Here is a 16,529-nt window from a genome sequence, read left to right on the forward strand (position 1 = left end):
GGGGCCTGGGAAGGAGATGGCCGGGGCACGGTTGTGGGAGGGAGGTTCAGCTCTGGGCTGGGCTTTGTTTCCTGCCTAACGTTACTGAGATTCCCACCTGTGTCACCAGCCTGTCCCCTTACAGATACCCTCCTTAAATTCCTGTCTTTTCAGCAGCATATGTTGGAGATCTTCCTGAGCCTCCTCTGCATGTGGCCTTGGCAATGGTGGAATTAGGAGTACAGAGGGTTTCCTCTTCTCCCAGCTTCCACCTTGTCTGTGACTCATCATTGAAATGGGCTACTGGGTTGGTTTTGTCGATGTAGAGATGGGGCCACCTGGGGTGATGCTGCAGAGGTGGCAGCAGTGCAGGACCACGGGAGTGCAGTGAGAGGTGGGACCCAGCCCACCCCTGCCTGTGGCAGCGCAGGGGAAGCAGCTCTGCTTCGGAAGCCTGGGGCTGCGACGTGGGACCTGCTTATCCCTCCCCACAGCGAGATGGCCTGGGAGCAGAAGGGAGCGACAGTTTCCTAACGGCAGCGGTACCTGTAGCCCCAGCCATCCCAGCGCCTTTCCCTATGTGCTCCTCACAGAGAACAAAAAATGCAGACACTTTCATATGGCTGGGGACGGCTCGTGGTGCGGTTTGCTCCGCAAGACGGCGGGAGTTGCTCTCCGCACCTCCCTGCACTGCTGTCGCTGGCACACTGAGCCACAATGGGTAGCTGCATCCAAACAAGCAAGAGCTGATTTGCTGTAGTCTTATATTTTTGCAAGGCTTTGCTGAGTGCCAGCAGCTGCTGTGCTGCCCGGTGCTGCGGGGCGAAGTGGCCGTGTGAGCAGTGAAACCTCCTCCAGAATCTGGCAATCGCTGGTGAAGCAGCACCTGGTCAGGCTGGGCTATGGCGTCCCTCTGCAGGGGGACACAGGGGTGTGGGAGGGAAGCCCTGTTGTTAACCAGTTATCGGTGCGTATGTGTTATTGCTCCTCTTTGTGGATAACATTGATGCGGTTGAATATCGTACAAAGAGCATCAGGGATCCTGAATTACTGAACTTACACTCCTGATTCCCTTGCTTATACATGACTTTCATAGTGGTTTCACTTCCACTGACTTCAGTGGAGACATGAAAACCAAGGCAAACAAAAAGCAGGCCAAAATACTCGCTTTCTGAAAAAATGTGGATCCCAGGCATATCTCTAAATGCTGCTTAATGCAGAACTAAAGTTGATTAGCTGAACAAGTCCATAGCCTGGGCTTCACCATGTGTACCTAAACGTATTTCCACAGACATGCACATATAAATAACCCCCCTCCATACTGATTTCTATTCATCTGTAAACCTGGCTAAGGAAAATTTTAAAATCATAAAATTCCTTTAGCAAATTTTATAGGAAAGCTGGATGCATTCCTTAAGGGGGTTCTGCAGGTTTGGGCTCACTAGTGTCTGTTGGAGTCACACTAGCTGGGAAGACGGCGTGGTAAATAAGAGCACATCCTTAAGACTAATAACCCTGAAATAAAGTTACTTTTTTTTTCTCGTTTTTAAAAAGTCTCTAATATATAAAGGCGGAACATTTATTAAGGACACAATTCCTTATATTTAATAAATGGGGGTGCTACACAGCTTTGAAAATTTTCCCTGTAGAAGTCCCAATGTATTTTTTTTTCCTTCTGGTTGTTCTAAGTCTCCTCAAGTGCTACTTTATATATTCCCAGACAATGACAATCTCCATTTCTGGAAGCTTTAATTTTAAGATTGAGAAGAGTGGATGAGTCATGGGATGTTGTGGTATAGATGGATGCTGATTTTTACGTCACCTTGTAAGTAGGCCATGACGGACGGTAACTAAAAGTCCAGTTGGGTGTTGTGAAGCGGTAACGGTGGTTCCAGGTTGGGTGTGTAAGGGACTTGTCAGTGCAGTATCTGGCAAAAATCATCAATAACTTCAGAAAAAACATAAACTATCAATACCAGGCCTTCTTCTTGGAAGTCTTGGGGGAAGAAGCAGAGCTGGGAGGGACAGGATGGGATGGGACAAGATGGGACAGGTGGGAGCATCCCTGCCTGGGTCAGGAGTCGGCGCATCACTACACCGCCACCGCCACTGCCGCTCCTGGCCTTCCCGTGAAAGGGAAGGCAGACGTGTGCGGCTGGGAGGCAGCAGGCGCTTGCCCGTTTTCTGGCATTTTGAAGAAAAAGGCTCTGAGATCTCTCTGCCCATGGAAAAAAATGGTGGGCAGAATGATGGGGCTATGGCACGGAGGACAGAAGAAGGAGCAGGTCTCAGGAACAGACTTCACCTGAACTGTCCTTTGCACTCTCCTGATTGTCACAGAACTTGAGAGACTGTGTAGAGGTGTGAAAAAGTGTTATTGAAAGGAAGAAAAAATCTTAATGGAAACTCAAAAAGCAGTTTACTACCAGACTCAGTCCCAAGTTTGCCTTGCCCAGTGCAGCTCCTCCCTCCGAAGAGCAGGCTGCCACCCGGGTGCCACCCTCTCTCTTGATCTCCAGTATGCGGCTGGGTTTTAGCATTATCAATGAGACACTGCAAAAGCTCTTGCATCAGGAGGATGACAAGAACTGTGTCAACACTTGAGCTTTCCTCTCTTGCAGTGAGCTCTGATGGCAGGCTGCAGGTATGACAGCCTCGAGAGTTACATGAGACTTTGGCAAGGGTTGATGTTAAAAATGGGTTGCAAGCCGAGAGAAGGAGCGAGGGACGATCGGTGCTGAGGGGCTGGGGAACTCGCTGGAATAGCTTTGGATATTTGCATCCCTGCTGCCTGTAGTAGGTCAAAAAATTGATATTACACTGGGTCAGGTAAGGGGGAAAGTTAACTTTGCTGAGGTGTATGACATCAGCAGGTTATAACGTCAAAAGTTATAACCCTTTTTCAAAATGGAACAACTCATTTCTTCTCCTTAATTGTGAAATTATTTAATCTGTATTATCTGGAAGCACTTTAGAAACCTGTTATAAAATACAACGACCAGGCATCTTAAACTGCCCATCTTCCCTACTGGGAAAATTAAAACACCTCCGTGGGTCCCTGGAGGATGGCGCTCCTGGATTCAGCCCGCCACCCTCTCCACGGCGTTTGCTGCCCGGGGGCCGCAGGCGGGACACCACGGGGCAGACCTGGCTGGTGGAGCTCCTGCAGAGCTGCAGCGGCTGCCCCAGGTGGGGGGACAGCCAACGGCCGCTCCCCGCAGGAATTAATTGCGCCCTCGCACCCTTGGTCATTTCCTAGGTTATTTTCACTGCAAGCAGCTGAACCTCCATCCAACTTGATATTTGTTAGGAGGGGAGGCACAGCTGTGTATTAATGATAAAGCAACAAAGTTCACGTGGGTTTTCTCATCAGAAAGACAAAAGAAGCCGAGAGGAGCTGGGACAAGCCTGCATCTCCCGCTCTGTCACTCTACCCACAGGAGCCCGCAGCCGTGCCGGGGGGCTCGGTGGGCTCAGCGGGCTTGTTTGGGGGGCTCAGGGTGGGCTCAGGGGACCCAGGGCTGTGCCCCTCCCCAGCAGAAGGGGATGCAGAGGCTGCTACAACAGGGCTGGGGTGAAGCCGCACTTGGGCTGGCTCGCAGCCACCCTGAACTTCCAGGCCAGAACAGTGCCAAGGTGAGCCCAGACACATTCATCTCCTGATGTTGCAATTGCTTTCAGATTATATTTTTTTTAAATGTTAATATTGCAGGCAACACATGGGGGCTGCCGGGATGTTCAGTGCTGGCCACAGGGGTCAGGGCTGTGGTCAGAAGAGTCACCAATCCTCTCACTTCCATTTTGTTTCCCTCCGAACTGTGTACCTGTCTCCCAAGATCTGTTGTTCAGGTGGTGCACAAAAGCCTTTGCTACCATTTAAATTCCACCCTGGAGAAGGCTGAGCTCTCTAGGTTGCTCCAGCAAAAAGTATTTAAATGGCTGCTTCAAACCTAATTACAGCTGTCTCTCAAATCCATAATTTCATCTAAATTTGCCACAATTCATGCATGACTTTCCCTGTCAGAGCTGCCTATATGAAGAGCAGATGAAGGTCATTCCTAACTCCGCTGCTAACATGGGGAAATTAGAATTGCTTTGATGCAGAGGCTTCCCACTAGTGTTTTCTGTCAGTGCTGGCGAAGTTGTTGGCTATTACATTTTTGCTGTACCTCTCATCAAAGCACACACACAGCGCTTTCCACCGAGCGCAGAGGGAAGAAAATTCGACTTCCCTCCTTTGCTGCAGTGGGCTGCACTCTGCAGCAAGCGTGTGTCAAAAATACATTGCAGATACTGCAGCAGTAACAAATACTCACCATGTGCTCCATTATATTTTCACAGAAACAGTCTGTGTTTATTCCCTGTTTCATATCCTTCTGACCTTTAAGATACTTGAATTCTTTCTACCTCTAAAATTAAAATATACGCCGTGTAGGCGAGGTGCTTGGGAGGGAGAGCTGCCAGTAGGCGCCCGCGCCGAGACCCCCGGCAGCAACTGCCCCCACTGCGGACGGGCTTCCAGCCCCAAAATGCTGCGGATCCCAATGGGCAAGATAAAAGTGATAAATAATAATCCTGCGCCAGATGCGGACTGACACGGCAATAGGAGGGGAGATGGTGCCAGCTGTCTGGAGGATGCGGCGTGGAGCCACGCTGCCCCACCAGCGGGAGCATGGCTCGCTTGCAGAGCCTGTGGCACACTCTGCTTTGGGATGCCGGGTGTTTCGTGCCACTCACAAGCAAGTACGTGGCGATGCACAGCTACATGGTGGTGTGCATGCTAGCATGTGTGCATGTGTGTGGAAGGAGGACTCATAAAAGCTGGACTGAAAGAAATGCTGCAAAGGAGGACTCGATGGTAAGACCACCGCGAGTGGCAGAATACGTCCAACAGCAAATATTTCTTCGTAGCCATGAGCAACGTAAACCATCTACCAGGTGATCCAGTTTAGTCTTCCATAAAGGTTCACCGTTACAATCACTCTGGCTTCAAATGTCCCAGGAAAGTGCTATTTTCACACTTGGGACCCTGTTCATAACATATCTTTCATCATTCTTAAAAAAACACGTTTTCCTGACATCCTCTTATTATTCACAGCTATCAAAAACACTCTAAATCATTTCTGGGATTCTGGGTATTTGGTAACTCACCCTACTTTTCTATCTGTAGATGGTTTTTGAGTAGTTGCTGTGCACAGGTTTCCCCTTCCCAGCAGGGCACTGCGCTTGCAGGGACCCTCCGCGGGCAGGGAGGAGAGGAACCGGCAGCAGAAGGCAGCTGCAGCCTGGCAGGGCTCCCAAAACAGCATCACTGGGATATCTCAAAAAATAAAGCAGCCATTTATGTTCTGGTTTATTACTTTCTTATTATGATCATTTTGCAGTAGGAATGATATTCGTGGCAATCAAATGTACACATAGTAAATGGCTTTGCAGTTACCAAAACCCTGAGCCTTGTTTTGGCATTTAATCAACCACAAAACAGTTGATTTTTTGAATATATTTAATACCATATCCCTTATATAAATATATTGAAAACACAACAATAGGCGATGGTGGCACAAGACTTTAGGGACAACCTGTTAGCAGAAATACCAGCTCTTCACTGGCACTGGGCTCTGCCTTGCCCAAGCATATTTATGTCCCCAAGGGATTTCAATGGGTTTATCAGCTGTATCCATGAGAAAGGAAAATCACTAATAAACGCTGATCATTAGTCCTGGATGGAGGGAAATATGCTGTCCGCTGCAAATCCCAGGGAAGTGAATTAACTTTCCATGACCTTCAGTGGATCGGGCACAGGGATTAGTCCAAAACTCATCCCATTTATCTCAACATTTTTAATGAGGGAAGATCATGCGCGTGGGACCATCCCGGTACTGCTGTGGGGCCACGTGGGGGGAGCGGGGCAGCCGGACGGAGGGGCTGTGCCCCCATCTCCATGGGACTTGCAAAAGTGGTTTCCCAAATCGGATGCTCAGGACAGCATTTCAGGAGATTTAGATACTCCTGAAAATATATTTTAGCAGAAGCTGTAAGAGATTTCTTTCTAAAGTGATGCTGGGGAGGAGGCAGATCACCCAGGGAAGGAGGGCAGCCGGTGGCTGCCCCCAAAGAGCCCCTACTCCTGCTTCCCCAGCTCAGCTATCTGCGTCCACACTCTCCTGCCTCATCAGCCCACCTCTAGCTGCGCTAGGGAAGTCCCATCACTCATTTCAACAGGTTTTATCTGCCTGCTCCGGGAGGTCACCATGAGCTAACGACACTGATGAGTGCACAGATTTTATTGATTTTTTTTAAAACTCTGCTGGAAGAGTGGAAGGTTGGTGGGGACAGCTCTTAGCACCGACAGCCCCCCGGCCCGCCAGCACAGGGCTCACTGTGTCCACAGCCCGCTGCCCAGGTCAGCTCCCCCGAGACCAGCGGCCACGTCCCCATTGAGTTGAACTTGCGTTAAATTGGAGATTGAGTAAACTTTCTTTTTTTTTGGTCTAATACCCTCTTAGCATTTAAAAATAGAGCTGTTACTAAGCAATGGCAGTCAGTAGAAAGCAAAGCCTACTGAGGATGGTTTCTGTGTCGTTTCTGTGAACAGGTATTTTTCCCAGCCTAAGTACTGTAAACATTGTGGGTTGGCAAATTATGAATCAGAGCCCTCCCTCCCCAGCCCGCGCTGCCTCTCTCCCATTATCCCTGAGAACAATAGCAGCAACCATCAGGAGCTGTTTATTTTCACTCTGGCTTTGAACATCGTGGTTTGCAGGTCAGATTTTCAAGCCTTTCCACACATTTTAACATCTTTAAAAAAGAGAAAAAAAAAAAGGGATGTTTTTAGCATATAGTGGTGTAACCACGGGGGGCAAGAGCTGGAGAAACATCCATGGTCCTCAGGTTTGAAGGCAAAGTGCCGGCCTGAGCAGCCACCTCTGTGCGCCCACCGTCTGCCACCCCAAGCATGTCCGTGAGTCCTGGCAGCCCCACCTCCTCGTCTGGGATGGGAACTCTCTTAGATGATGGCCAGTAGGAGAAGGGAGGTGACTCCAGCTTGATGTTGGCATTGCTGCGGGAATTTTACAGTCTGCATTAAAATTATGGATTAGGAGAAGAGCGAGAATCGCAGCTTCCCAGGATGAGCTCACCAGGATGCAGGCTGAGCGTGCAGGGGCAGGAGGACACAGACTGACGTTAAACCCAGTAACCAGCAGTAGGGCAGGGAGAGAAATCACATCATGAGATGCAGAAGAGAAGTCCATTACTGCCAGGAGTTTCACGGACTCAGCTGAATATTTTTCATTGCTGTTTGATCTCTTTTTTTCAGCTGCCCTTTCTATTCCCTCTTTAAGGAGATGGACCAGGTGGGGATATTGAGCCAGAAGGAGAGGCAGTGGGAGGTGAGCAGCACTCAGGAACTGCTGCACAGGCTGCACTTTTGCAGCACTTACTGTCCCATGTGGGCCCAAAACTAACTTCAGGATAGAAACTGAATTTTTTAATCTTTAAGATTACTTTCCTCATTACTGTCTTGTGGTTATTGGCTCAAGAGATTGTATTTGTTTTAGAACCTCCTTTATGAGAAGTTCAGCGAGATTGGGTCCACCTTTGATGGTGGCAGGGTGACTCTGGGCAGCCCCTGCCCCTTCTGAGAAGTGTGCTGCATACACAACTGGTCACAGTGATGCTTTGCCTCCACTGGGATATGTTTGGAGATGTATCTCCTGGGGATAGATTCTGCTCTCAGATCTAATCATGGGGATCAAAATTATCTTTACGGATCTCAGCAGGGCTACTTCAGCTGTAAGCTCTAATTCAGGGCAGTACTTAATGGCTTAACTTTCCCAACATGCCAGAGGTTACTCGCCATCGGCAGGCGTTTTTGTTGGGCTCAGACAGAGGGAAGCCCAACACGCCAGTGGTCCGGGGCACCGCTATGCCCACCCCGAGGGGTCCCCGGTGCAGCACCGGCACCCACCTGCCACCCAGCCCTCCCGGAGCATTCACTCGGACACCTGCTCCCAATGGCAGCTCAGCTTGCAGGACCTCAAAAATGAGAGACGGTCGTTTGTGATCAGAAACCCAGTCAATTCATGTGCACGTACTTGAAAAACAAAATGCATCCATGATGCTCTTTTGCTCAGGCACCCAGGAATGAGCACCGGCCAAGGAGCAGCTCCACTCTCCTTTATGGCTGCATGCTCCTATGCAAGCACTGCCCAAAATCCTGGAGCCCCACTGCTGCATCACAGGGGCTGCCGCAGTCCCCATCTGATGCGGGCGACGGGGAGGGCTGCGCCATCGTCGGCACCCAATGCGGCTGGAGCATCAGCACCCGCAACCCGACCCACCCTGTGTGATCCCCCTTGCTATTCAGGAGAGCGCACACGGCGTGTTCTCACTGCAGTTGCAGAATGGGCAAGGAAAAGGCAGTTTTTCAGCCCAATTGTTTCCCTGTATGAAATCAGTCTAAATTTCCATCATTCAGACGGTGCCATTGAATAAGAAAAATAAGGAGGAAAGGGAAAAATCATCATAGGACAAGAGCTTGCAGAAAGGCACAGGTGCCTGCAACTGACTGAATTTTGTGAACAATCCCTGGCCACTCTCCTCAAGCCCCCAGGCTCCTCGGTGGCCCCAGCTGGAGTGGGGATGGGGAGGAGAAATGGGATGTGAGCCCCAGTGTCAGCACAACTCTGGTCGAACACTGGCGCCTTGGTGACCTTTTCCTTCCTATGTAACGTTGCAATCAAGTGTATTTAATGACTAACAGTGATGGCTAAATAAAGCAGAAGCATTCAGGTTGTATTAAAATTTTAAACAAAATCTTTATAATTACTGTGGTCAGTAAAGAAGTGACTTGCTGTGAGAAGCAGGAAAATCCTTAACAGCATGTGTGTGAGCTATCTACATGGGACCACTGCCCGCGGACAGGGATCTCCTTACAAGCAGGAGTGACATCTATTCCAGCGTCACACACCTTCTGCCCTGGTGGGCTCCTCGCAGTCGTGCCCGCGCTGCTGCCAGCTGTTCCAACGCCCATTTAAAAATTCAACACAGTTGTATCACTTTTCTGAAATACAGTTATACCAGGATTTCTCGGGACACTAAAACTTTCTGTGTATTACAAATACTATTTTAATGCAACATGAACTGCTCTAAAAACTGCTTCGAAATGAAAACATGTGACCTCCAGCATTGAGGTTGAACTGTGAGCAGAGTATCTGTCCTGGATGGGGACTTTAAAGCCACTGACTGCAGACAGATGCTTCAAGAGCTCCCCAGCATCGCACTGCCGCTGGGAGCTGCAATTTCTTATGGCAGTTTCCCCGTGCTGGAGTTGTGTTTGTGCTTTTACAGGCATTCAAAGGTAGCAAGCATTTTTATCCAGCTTTTGCAGTTCTTATACCTATTTACTGTTAAGGGCTCTTTGATGTGAATTCATCAATACCTCTATTCAGATTGGATGCAACTCCCCCCAATTTTCTCAAAAGGAGAATGGCAGATTAAACAAACTAAAGACCCATCGTTACTACGCCGAGTGCTTTCATCCTAGTTAAGCAACATCTTCATGGCACTGAACCACGGATGGTACCTGCCCTGGGAGAGGGATTATGAGGGAAGGGATGTCTGTGCCGTGGGGCTGGGACAGGCTCGGTTGGCACCAGATGCTGGGTGCTTGGTGTGTCCTGCTCCCGCTGCAGAGGGGCAGTGCCTGGGGCCACCACGACTCAGCCGGTGGGGATGTGCCTCGCGTGCTGGCTGTGCCCACATCGAGGGCTCGGTGTGACTTTTGGCAGTGCCTTTTGCTGATGCGCCAGCTAGCCGTCCTGACCTTGGAGGCTGTTGCAAAGAAATAACCTCTTTCCTTTTTCCCAGGGATTGGAATAATCCATGGTTTCAGACTGTCCGGTGGCATGGTCACTGCTGGCGCTGCTTCACCTGCACAGAGCAAACCACCGCAGGGATGTGCTCGGCCAGCTCGGCACACCGGCAGCGGGGAGGGCAGGGGAGTTCCCCATGCAGGGCTGGGGATCGGCAGCTCCTCCTTGCCAGGGGGGCCGAGCAGCAGGATGGGGCAGAACTTGATTTACTCACAGTGCTGAACAAAGGATTAAAAGCGTGGTGAGATGTCCACGTTTTAACAAATTATCTACAGTTATACTATTTTATTTCTTACCGTGGGGAAAAATTGTAAGATTCATTATTGCGTACACTAATTACTTTGGTTAAGTGTCAAACCTGCACAATGTAATGCTGTGTTTTCATATATTAAAGACATTAATTGCCAGGAAACAGTATGCCATGACTAATTCATTTTTTTTAAAAGAAAGAAGAAGAAATCAATATTAAGTATTTTGACTATTAGGAGCTGAAGCAGCACCACATATCTGAAGTCAATGTTTCCCTACTGAGCTGTACTGGTTAAGGACTCAGGCTTAGCAATTGCATTATTGTTATCAAAAACTGTTATTGGCTCTGTGAATCATGTTACTGTCAGGTTCCCATGTATGAATTAACACGATAATAACACCCAGAGCCCAGGAGAGCGCAGCCGGAGCTGCGGCGGGCTGGATGCAGGTTGCAGCCGTGCCCGCAGCCGAGGGGCTGAGCCCCCGGACGCCTGCCCAGGCTCCAGCAATGCGGGGCCGGGGGGCAGGGGCAGAGGCAACCACAGCAGCAAACACACGTGGAAGCAATGCCCCTGCTTCTCCTTTGCTTCTCTTTGCTTTTCAACAAGTAAGATTATTGAAATCAGTAAGTGACTGCTAAATGAAAAGCAAGTGGCAAGCTTGATTGCAGTCACTGAGAGTAAGGCAAAAGACAAAAGCAGTTACTTATTTTGTTCTTCCTTGACCTACAGGTTCCCCTAATTCTTGACGACTCGTACTTCTCTTGGCAACACATTAAAATAAAGCTTTTGTGCCAGTATGCTGACCTGGTCATTTCGGGAATTTAATTGCGTATTTCAAGTGTCACTGCGAATTTCTGAACAACTCAAGTAAAAACTAATGGAGAGAAAACCAGCCTTTGCCCTGCAAAGCCTCGGGCCCGGCATGCCCAGCCTGACCCGGCCCCTCGGTCAGAGCCAAGGGGAAACCCTGCAGGAACCGAGTTCGCTTTAATAAAGGCACTGCAAACGGGAGCGATATTTTTCTGCTACATTAGAATAAGTTATAATGTTTGTTACAAGAAAAGCAGCCGCCTGGGTACAGAATATATTCATAATAAAATAAAGTATCTCATTGGATCAAATCTCTTGCCAACATCGGATATTCAAATTGTACTTAACGATGTTTCTGTGCAAGCTCCACAAACCCTATGTCCCCCTGTGCCGCCCCGTCCCTGTCCTTGCAGGCAGCTGCCCGTGCCCACTGGGCAGCACGAGCTCCCCTCCTGCCCTCCCGGCTCTCAGCATGGTGCCACATTTTTTCCTCTGCTTGTAATAAACGCAATATTTCTTCACACGTGGTCAGCCTGTGGCTGTGCAGACAGCCCCCCCGGGCTGCTCTTCCCCAGCACACAGCCCAGTCCCGCCTCTGAACCGAGCCTGGCATCGCTGCCTGGGCCTGTTGGATACAGCTCGAATCAGAATTTCCATTTCGTTCATGAAATACTTTGTGCTTAGCAAGAACCTGCCATAGGCAGTGGCCAAGCCATTTTATTTTCTTCCCTCAAAGCTTCTCCTGAAACATTTTTGCTGTGCTATGTGGGAGCTATTTCAGATGAGCTCTGTTGCCCCCGTACCCTGAGACCACCCGCTCTCCCCCTGACCGCTTGTCCCCGTGCCATCCTGCCTGTCCCTTGCTGCCCTGTGTCCGTCTGACCCTTCAGCCGCCAGGCAGGACCCACCACATCAGGTCTCGCTTGTACAGCAGTTGAGGTAATGCAAGGTGGGTTTCTGGACACTGCATGAACACATATATTGTTCATAATATTATGTATAATAATAATAATTACATAATCACAGAGCATCTCCAAAGCCTGTGCAAATCTGCCGGAGGAGCCCGGGCAGACATGAGGATGCTTTTCCTCTCCAGCGACACAGAGGAGTACGAGCTCTTCGCTTCCGACTGCTTTTTCAGCAGTTCCCTCTTTGCAGGTCCACAGCCAGCCGGGTGCTCCTGGGGAGCAGAGCGGGTGCTGCCTGCTGGCAGCACGTCCCCAAACTGGGGAAAATAACCATACATCCAGTTTTCACCCAAGCTTCTTGTGCAAATAACTGCTTAATGATCATCTCCATTGAAGGCTGCAGTATGTAAGTAGCATTTCATACCCCATAAAATCAAAGTCTCACTTCATTTAGTAGTGTCATTTTTTATAAGCCATAAACCACTGTACTTGCTGCAGACTCCTGCCTCAGCAGCGTGCCGTACAGCCCACCCACGGCCAGCCCCGCAGTCACCTGCCGCCAAGAGACAGGCAGCTCTGAACGGGAAAACCCCAGTTCTGCAGTGGGTGGCATTTTCGAGACACCATAAGCACATAAATTTCCTGGGAAGTGGCTGGGTTTAAGTCACTGAAGTACTTTTGGAAGCTCACGGCTATAGACAGTAAAGAGGAGTATCAGCTAATAAAGGGATGTCAGCTGAGAACAGACAGGTCGGCACCAAAAGGTGCTGAGACTCAAAGGATTCCCATTCCACAACCAAAGCGGAATAACAATTTCTGTGTTGAGTGCAGAGCTGTTCTCCTGGTGCTCATTTCCCCTCCTTATTCATTTTTCTTTTCTATACCCATTCTTTGCTAGCCAGGTGGTGAAGGACAGTCAGATAAATGTAAGAAAAAGTGCATATTTGAGGATAATCTTGTGCCTTGTCATCCTCTTTCATGATGATTAGGAAGGAGGTTTGGACAAGATGCAGAGTGAGTTATGTCTGCAGCCAGAGAATAAAAATGATACCGCAGGTAGACTTTTCTTTCGATGATGATGAGAGGGTCATTGTTCTTCCAGGAAAGAGTGGTTCGCAGGTCCTTGCTCCAATTCAATTGCACATTTTCTTCTGCCTTAATTTTCTGCTGCTGATTAAGCTGAACATTGCCTGAAAGTCTGGAATAATAGAGAGAGTCTTACACTTCCTGATAACTCACTCATCTTCCCAATGCAGCAGTGAAAGCAGCATTTTTAGGGTTTTCAGATCTTAAAGGAAATAAGCTGCAATTGTCACCTTTTTTTTTTCTACAGTTTCTCTATACAATCCCCCACATTGGACTTTCCAAAAGGATCACATTTTAATTCTTAATCATAACAGCCTGGATAATTGACCCAGACAGCTCTTCTATTGCTTCCCCCATTGCTACCGTCTGCTCCTACTGCGCTGGTGCTTCCCAACCTTCGACTCGTTTTCCGAAACTTAGCTGCTAAAATGAGAAAACTAAAGTGGTTTTTTCCGTCTTTGACTTGTGTTTGGATTTTTTAGGAAGCTGGGAAGGGACTCGCCTCCCCAAACTTTAACCATCTAGAAGCCAAACATCTAGCAAACTACCCTCTACAATAAAGGAGCAAACATCTCCAGGGAATTCTGCCCAACCTGGAACAAGGGTCTGTCGTCTCCCTGGGGCCCCGTTCCTCCCTGCTGACCGCAGGGCAGACTGGGTGGCTTGGGCAGACTGGGTGGCTTGGGCAACCTGCCTGGCTTTGACAGCTACGTTGAGTGGAGCTGAATCTTCTCCCTGGCTGTTTCCAGGCTCCTCTGATACCTTTGAGTGTGGATCCCCAGCACTCGATGCTTTAATGCAGCTGCTGCAAGCGGCACATGTGCTGTTTCATCAGACTTCTTTAATTTCATGGGTCTCAATATCTCTGTAAGAAGCCAAGAGCAGCACTGGTAGAGGTGTAGAATATATGAAACTAAAAACAAGACTAAGAGAAATTGGAAAAATATCTGTACTTTTCCTACAAAGTATTAGATATATGAGAACTGGGGTTTAAATCCTTGTTAGCTGAAGTAGCTCTCCTGAATCCCTTATTGATTTATGGCAGCTCAGACTTTTGCACTGTGTCTTTATGACTAGATTTAGGATAAAGTCTCTTCTCACAACAATCACTATCACAGCCAGAGTTAGAATAGGGGAGAAAATATCATCAAATACAATAACTGACATTTTCAATTAACCAAGACTTTGCAGAGGAATAAAGCGGCTTAAAATTGATAGGTCTGCTAGAGAAAATGGGAAAAAAAAGTACAGCTCATGGTAATAAAAATTGTAAGATGCAGCTGGAGAAGCCCAAGTATTAAAAATAAAAGTCATACATTAAAATGATCAAAAGGAATGATAGATTTGTCCATACTCTGTGCTCTTTTGTGTCAAAATAATCATGCACAGAAGAGAAAAGCAGACGCTTTCCCTAGCACGTGTAGCTTCCTATAGTGAAACAGCCATGCACAGCCACAGCCTCGGTGGTATAAAATGGTGCAGCTCAGCCGGTCTTAATGGCTCTTTGGAAGTGAATAACACCTTGGTCTCTTTTCATTTTTAGCAGCAGGATTTCTGGCACTCAGTTAAATTGAGGTATTCAGATCTGCGACCATAATTAGGTAACTTCAGGAACCATATGTGCAAGGCTATATGCCAGCTAAATGTAATCACTTTACTGTTCTGAAAGAGCAATATATAACTTGTATTAGGTTACTAAATTATTAAATATAGTATACTGAGCCAGTTTAGTGCAGGTAAAGGGGTAAAGAAAAATGAAAGGGTGAGCAAATGATTCACCTATCAGATTCTTCCATCTCCGTTTTTTGCAAACAAGACGGGCTTCTTTGGCATCTAAAAAGTCCCTGAGTTCAACTTATGGGCTGCAAAAATTACATGGGATGACTCTAATTCATTAACCCTCTTAACCCCTGCTGCTTCATTACAAAAAAGTTCATAATTTGAGAAAAGGGAACAGGCTCAAAACACAGCAGGGAAATCTCTGTGGGATGAAAGCCAGAGCCATTGCCACCTCCAGCCCAAGGGTGGCACAGGAGCACAGGAGTCACCGGAGGGGGGATTCGTGGCCGGCCAAGCAGGAGAAGGGTCTGCTGCCTCACAAGGAGGGGTCATCAGACTGCAAAGATGGTGTCCCACAGGCAACCATCAGAAAAAACAGTTCCTGGCTGGAGACTGCCAGCCATGACCTGTGTAAAGAGTAGAGTTGAAACAAGTGATGTCTTGAAAGCAGACTTATTTTTTTGAAAAGTTGCACTGTGCTCTGGTCTCCTTGCAGTCCCTGTTTGATGAATTTCTCTTCAAGTAGAAAACCGAGCAATAAAAGAATTCAAAACGTCCATTAAAGTTTGCTGCCGGATACATAATTTAGCACACCAGCTCACAGGGTGCACACGTGCCCGCAGTGGATTTAACATGCCCCTACAAAGCAGACTTTCTTCCTCCCAAACTACAGTTTCCCCATGACAGGTTAAATTTATCACAAAGCTGACCCCAAAGTGCTGAAATACTTGAAGACCATAGAGTGTCTGTCTGTCCCCGGGACCACTAATGTCTGCTGATGGACCACACATCCTCCTTTAATCCCAGCGCTCACGAGGAGTTCACACTTGTTTGGGATTCAGGTTGCTGCTCTGAATTACGGATTCAGTGTGAAACAGCTGAAAGGCAGCAAGCCCAGCATGATGCGCATCCTCTGCTTTCTGAACCATAGTTTAACGGCAGACAGCCTTTACACTGCCCACAATAGGGAAGAGGATGGTGAGGGCAACTTTGCTGCAGTCAGCCCTGCCCCAGCAGTGCGTCAAGACTCCCTGATTTTCTGTGTCTATTTTTATATCCTGATTTTCTGTGTTTCCAAAGCCCTGGGCAGCTTGCTGCATGTGACCCTGCTTTGAGCAGGGGCTTGGGCTGGACCATTCACAGAGGTCCCTGCCCCCTCAGCCATCCAGCGATGCTGTGATTGCTGCAACATGGCTCACAACATGTTTCTTGTGACAAAGCCATAGGAAGAGTAGGCAGGGGAGTGTCTTTCTCCCAAACAGACCTTTTCACTGAAAAACCTTGTCACTTAAACAGAAAAAAAAAAATCTTTAAAAAAGTTGGATTTTTCCCAATGCTGTATGATACAAGGCTAAAAAGTCAACTGTGTGTGAGAAACCACATGCTGAAGAAATTATTAGCTGTTAGGAGACAAACACATTTTAGTCTTTCTTAAAGGATTAATAATGTTGTGATATAGCCATGAAGGACAACTCAGGGAAGTTAAATGCCCTGGTACTGAATGCTAGGTCAGGCAGAGAATCAAAAAGTTGTTCACTTAAAAATAAGCAGTGTAATACATGTCTTTTGTTGCAGAGCATCGTGCATCATTACAATCTCTAAACCACCACCAACATATTCCTCTAGTGTTTAACTGTATGGAAACCAGCAATCCAACATAGCCATCCCATGGGCCAAAAATTCCTAGAAGATGCTTTACTTGGGACCTAAAACCCCACCAAGCTGTGGCGAAAGGAGGCTATGGTGTGGGCAATAGAGGACTGAAGAGAGCTGAGCCTACATGGGGAGTGAGATGGAAAAGCATGGGTATCTCAAGAAGCCCCTGCCAGGCCTCCTGCACC

Source organism: Nipponia nippon, unplaced genomic scaffold (assembly GCF_047370975.1).
Source record: "Nipponia nippon isolate SJK-2023a ecotype South Korea unplaced genomic scaffold, ASM4737097v1 scaffold_5, whole genome shotgun sequence".
NCBI classification, from domain to species: Eukaryota; Metazoa; Chordata; class Aves; order Pelecaniformes; family Threskiornithidae; genus Nipponia; species Nipponia nippon.